Source organism: Trichosurus vulpecula, chromosome 2 (assembly GCF_011100635.1).
Source record: "Trichosurus vulpecula isolate mTriVul1 chromosome 2, mTriVul1.pri, whole genome shotgun sequence".
In the NCBI taxonomy this organism is placed as follows: domain Eukaryota; kingdom Metazoa; phylum Chordata; class Mammalia; order Diprotodontia; family Phalangeridae; genus Trichosurus; species Trichosurus vulpecula.
In genome coordinates, this window is record NC_050574.1 from 155824354 (window position 1) to 155830353 (window position 6000).

Sequence of the window (6000 nt, forward strand, 5' to 3'; positions counted from 1 at the left end):
GGCAAATCCTCTCTCCATTTCCTTTTTCACCTGTTAAAGTCTTAAAGCTACTTTAAAGTCCAGTTCATATTTGACCCTCTCTATGAAGCTTTCCCTGCCCAAGCTTTCCCTAGCCAATCTAGCCCTCATTGGCCTGAAAGTCCAGCCAATGAGAATCTGTCTCCCCAGAAAGGAACATTTAGATTTTTTTTTAAATTTCCAATGCCTTTGTTTCATATGTGTTAGCTATGTCTTCTCTTCAAATTCTTGGAAGGCAGAGATCATCCATGTCTTATACTTCTGAATCCCAACCCCCCCCCACCCTCCCCCCCACTGTCTGGCATAATGGTGAGCACATACCAACACACCTTTAGGGAATACTGATTAGTTAATTGTTTCTAGAAAGCTTATTAAAATGCAAACCTTGGGGATTTCCCTGGTAAGATGGCTGGCTAAGAGGTTGCTTATGTAGTGGGGTCTGGTCCATTTGCATACTCCATCAGCATGAGGACAGGGTGAGACACAACAGATGTCATCTCTCCACATGGAAAATGCTACAGAATTGCTTTCCAGGAGAATCCTGGTGAGATGTAAATGTAGTGCCTTGGAGAAACTGGAGCATGCATGGACATTCTGTAACTGGTTTTGATTGGCAAGAACCTTTTTCTGCTGGCTGCATAGCCAGAACTGTCAGTGTTTTTAAAAAGGCCTGAGTCAGCTCCAGAAATTTCTTCATCTCACTGTTTTAGCTGCACACTGGAGGCATGATAGCCATTGGGAGAGAGACTGAAAGGAGAGGGGCTATGGAGTCTTCCCTTTCTGAGGATATCAGCCCTTTAGGAAATGGGTCTTCCATGGCCTCCTCATTCATTCTTTTTCTATTCTAGGTGCAGAGAATGGACACTCTAAACTTGGGAGAACAAGCCACAGGAATACTGGAGTCAGAATCAGGTTTTACTGTATTAGTGGCCCAAGGAGCAAGGACTTGTCTTCAGGGGTAACCTTAAGGACTGTAGCCCAGTGAAAGGTTTCACCCAGCAGTCATTCTGTAATTAGACATGAACTTGGTGGGACCAATGCTAGGTAGGCACAGAGCTAAGTTTTGAGCCTAAACCCCACCCCAGATTGAAGTAGTATAGAGGAAAATGTTGTGCATTTGTTCTTGCTATATCTTTGAAGTAAATATCCCTTTATAATAGCTAATTGATATTAAATGGTTAGATGGAATGGGGCCCCCTGAAAATGGGGGAACATAGTTGCTTGGGGGCTTGAGCTGATGGAGAAAAAAATGCTTCACAAATCCCACAAGGTACCTGAGACTACTAAAGGAGAGAGATATAGTCTCTGTCTGACTCTGGGAGAGTGAGCTAGAATATATTTGTTATAGTTACAAGCCCACATCCTCCTCACCACCTAAAAACATCTAGAAATGTGCCAAGCAAACTAAAAACACAACAAAGTGACAATACCCACAAGGAAGCCATCACCAAAAAAGCCAATGTGGAGATTGAGAAAATGAGGGAGCAAAGAAAATCTCTTAAACCATGAAGAAATAAAGTAGGGCAATTGAATACCATTATACTACTCCAGAAGAATGAAATAATTAAAATTAGAACCCCAGAAAAAGTGAATGGAATGGTCACAATCCATATCAGCCTGCCATTCTCCTACTCAGAGTGATTGAAAGATGTAAAAAAGAATAAAAGGAGATAAAGAGTGAATTTCAATTCAATTAAATAAATATTGATTAGTATGCAAGACACTGTGCTAGAAGCTTGAAATATAAACAAAAAAATTCCTGCTCACAAGACATTTACATTCTATTGAATGAAATTAAATTTCTTTATGAAAAACTCAAAAGGAAAAAAATGCACAAATTTAGCTAAAATTAAAAGGGAAGTAACTAGAGGGAAAAAAATTTTGCGGCAAGTTTTTCTGATTCCTTCCCAAGATATATAGGGAGCTGATTCAATTTATAAAAATAAGAGACATTCTCCAATTGATAAATGGTCAAAGGATATGAACAGGAAGTTTTCAGAGGAAGAAATCCAAGCTATCCACAGACATATGAAAATATGTTCCTAATAACTAATAATTAGAAAAACAAAAATTAAAGCAACTCTGAGGTTTTGCCTCACATCCATCCAGTTGGCAAAATTGACCAAAACAAAAAAGGAAAATGACAAATGTTGAAAGGGTTGTGGGGTAACAAGTATATTAATGTGCTGTGGATGGAGCTAAGAATTGGTCCAGCCACTCTGGAAAGCATTTTGTAACTATGCTATAAAAGCCACCAAACTCTGAGTACCCTTCCAACCAGAGATTTTTACTATTAGGTCTATAGCACAAAGAGGTCAAAGGAAAAGGAAAAGAAAAAGGACCCATATGAATAAAAACATTTAGAGAAGCTATTTTTGTAGTAGCAAATAACTAGAAACTAAAAGAATGCCCATTAAATGGGAAATGGATGAAAAGACTATAATATATGAATGTAAAGGAATACTATTATACCACAAGAAAGATGCCCAGTGAAGTGAATAAAACCAGGAAAACAGTTTATGCAAAAATAATAATAACACTGCAAAGACAAACAACTTTAAAAGACTTTAAGAAATCTAATCAATGCAAAATGACCAAGCACAATTCCAGAGTACCCATAATAAAGCATGCTGCTTACCTTCTGACAGAAGAGCGATCACCTCTGGATGCAGATTAAGGCATGTATTTTTTGGATATGACTGATGTAGGATTTAGCTTTGCTTGACTATGCATATTGTTAAAAGTATTTTTATTTTTTATATTTTTCCATTGAGGGGCAAAGAGGAGATAGGAAGGACAGAAGATAGATTTTTACTCATGGAAAACAATATTTAAATTAAATTTTTAAAAACTTGAAATAAGAATATATGGCTTAGATGTGAAGTGGAAAAAATCTTTGGAAAGCAGTAGATTACTCTGAAAAAAAAATGGAGAAGGAACTAAAAATGTTCAGTGGCCCAATAAGAAATATTAAAGTAAAAATTGAAAACTACCTAAGATACCTACTATCAAAAACAACTGACTTAGAGAACAGGGCTTGGGGAGACAGTCTAAGAATTATTGGCTTCCCAGAAGAGTATAATGAAATAAAAAACTGAAAGACCACATTTCTGGAAATCATAAAAGAAAATTGCCCAAAAGTACTGGAACTAGAAGGCAAAATATAGATCGATAGAATCTGTCAGCCACCACCAGACTGAAATCCCTCTCCTTATGACTAATTTTATGAATAACTCATCCAGACATGGGATTTCAAGTTCTAGAATTCCCAAGTCAATGAGAAAACATCGCCACTGAGCAGGAGAAGACAGATTGTATACTAAAGAAACTCTACTCAGAATCCCATAGGACTCTCTATCAGCAACAAGAAAGGAAAGGAAGTAGCAGAATATGACCTACTGAAAAGCAAAGTAAATTAACACAAGAATAATTTATCCTGTAAAACTGAACATAATCCTATGGTGGAAAAGTTGAGTTTAGCAGAATTCATGATTTCTAAGCATTTCTTTTGAAAAAAAGCCAAAAGTGAGGGGAAATCTCTGAAATGGAAAACATAGAGCAATGAGGTTTGGAGTTAGACAACTTGCTTTCAATCCCGGTTTTCAATCCTGGCTCTGCTACTTGCTAAGTGTGACCTTGGGAAGGCACTTGACCCTTAGTACCTCAGTTTTCTCTTCTGTAAAATTAGGGAATTGGACTACCTGATCTCTGAAGTCCCTGTTAATGGGACCTATGAACCATGATTCTGAGAACTGACAAAAGAAACTTATGGAAAGAGCATTGAACTTGGGGTGACAAGACGTGAGTTCAAATCCAAGTTCTGGTGCTATCTTGCCTACTTTGGGCAAGTCACTTAAGTTCTCCTGGTCTCAGGTCTTCATCTATAAAACGAGTGGGAGATGACAACCTCGAAGGCCTTTCCAGCTGAAGATATAGGACTCTGTGATGCTATGACTTAAGATAAACAAGCTTGACTAGCTTGAAAAGCTCAGGGGATGATCCAGTCCTTACATTCTACTGAAAGGGGAAGAAAAGAAATGTTCAAAAAAGAAATAGCCTAGAGAAAGAAAAAAAGGAGAGGGAAAAACAGGTGAATGACATTCAAATAAAGAGATGGGAATGAAGAAGGAATATCATCAATCATACCCTAATCTGTACCAGGCAAGGAAAGGTTTTAATTTCTTTTTTACTAGTAAAGGTACATAAAGGAATCAAAACTAATGGAAATTTGTCTACAATTAGTCTGTGTTTTTTATTTAAAAATTGTAAATGGATAGCAGTAAGGTATCTTTTTAAAAAAACTGTTTTAGTGACCAAAAAAATAAAATAAAGTAAGTAATCAGACACCTGTCCTGGAATACGGATGGGAGGCAGGGAAGAGAAGAATCTAATCCCCACCCCCCTCACCATACACCCTCCTGGTTTGTATGACTAAGCACCTGAAAAGTGTTCAAAAATCATTGTTAATCAGAGAAATGGACCTTAAGACAACCTTTGGATATATCAATTCACATCCATCAAACTAGCAAGGATGACAAAAGATGAGAAAATTTATTGTTGGAAGGGCTACAAAAAGATAGGCGCACCAATTCTCGGCTGGTTAAGCCATGAATTGGTTCTACCTTGCTGGGCAACAATTTAAAACTCTGCTAGAAAAACTACTATATTGTTTGACTTTGAATGAGAGATATCACTACTGGGACTAGATCTCAAGGAGACTATTGAGATCAAGACCAGGCCCAAAAGTGTTCATAGCGGCATCATTTGTGATAACAAAAGTAAACAAAATCTGCGTACAAGGATTGGGGGATGGCTAAACAAATGATTGTGTAATCATATAATGGAATAATACTGGACTGTAAGGAATAATGATTATGAGGGGCTCAGAGAAACATGGGAAGACCTGTATATGAAATGAAGGAAGAATGAAGCAGAGCCAAATGAATATAGATAGATGACAGATGACAGATTGATAGATAGATAGATAGATAGATAGATAGATAGATAGAGATAGATAGATAGATGGATAGATGGATAGATAGATAGATGGACAGACAGAGAGACAGATAAATAGATAGATAGACAGATAGATGATAAACATTTATATACTTCTTTAAAGCTGACAAAGTGTCTTACATATGTTGCCTTATTAGAGCCTCAAAACATCCCTGTGAGGGATATAATAATAATAGTTATTATTATTATTATTACTATTATTATCTCCATTTTGCAGATGTGGAAACTGATGCTCTGAGGGATTAAGTGACTTATCCATGGTCTCATAGCTAACGTATATCAGAGGCAATACTTGAACCTAGGACTTCCTGACTCTCTGTCCAATCCTCTGGCCGCTATCTATAATGATGTAAATAAAAATACAACAAACTTGTTGAATCCTAGTACTATTCTGTCAGAGTTAAAGAGTGCATCCTTTCTGAAATACTGTTAAACAATTTATTACAGCCTCCTTGCTGGGCCTCAGGTCCATTATCCATAAAATATAGACATTAGAAGATCTCTGAGGGGATCCCTGCCAGCTCTGAATCAATAATCCCATGAGTCAGTAAACTAACTTGTTTTTGGTGAAGGTATTTTGTTAGGGGGGTTATTTGAGGGTTCACTGTGGAGTGTCTCTTGTACCAAAACATAACATATCAATAAATTATCCCCCAAAACAATCAAAAGGAATATGAACCTGTCAGTGTCATCTTGCTGTCACCTTTAGCAGAGCTCTTCTCTGGCTGACAGAATGGAATTTGAAACAGGTTCAGTTGTGGTGGAAAGAACAGGAGGGATGCTTTGCCCTGGCTCCAGCTTTTTAGCCTACAAAGAACTTTCACATACATTATCTAATTTTATCTTTAAAAACATTAAAGGGCACTTCACATTTAAACCTCACAAGGTTTACCAAGAGCTTTCCTCATAAACACGCTATGAAATAAGTGTAGTGCAAGTATACTTATTTTATATACTTATTTTAAC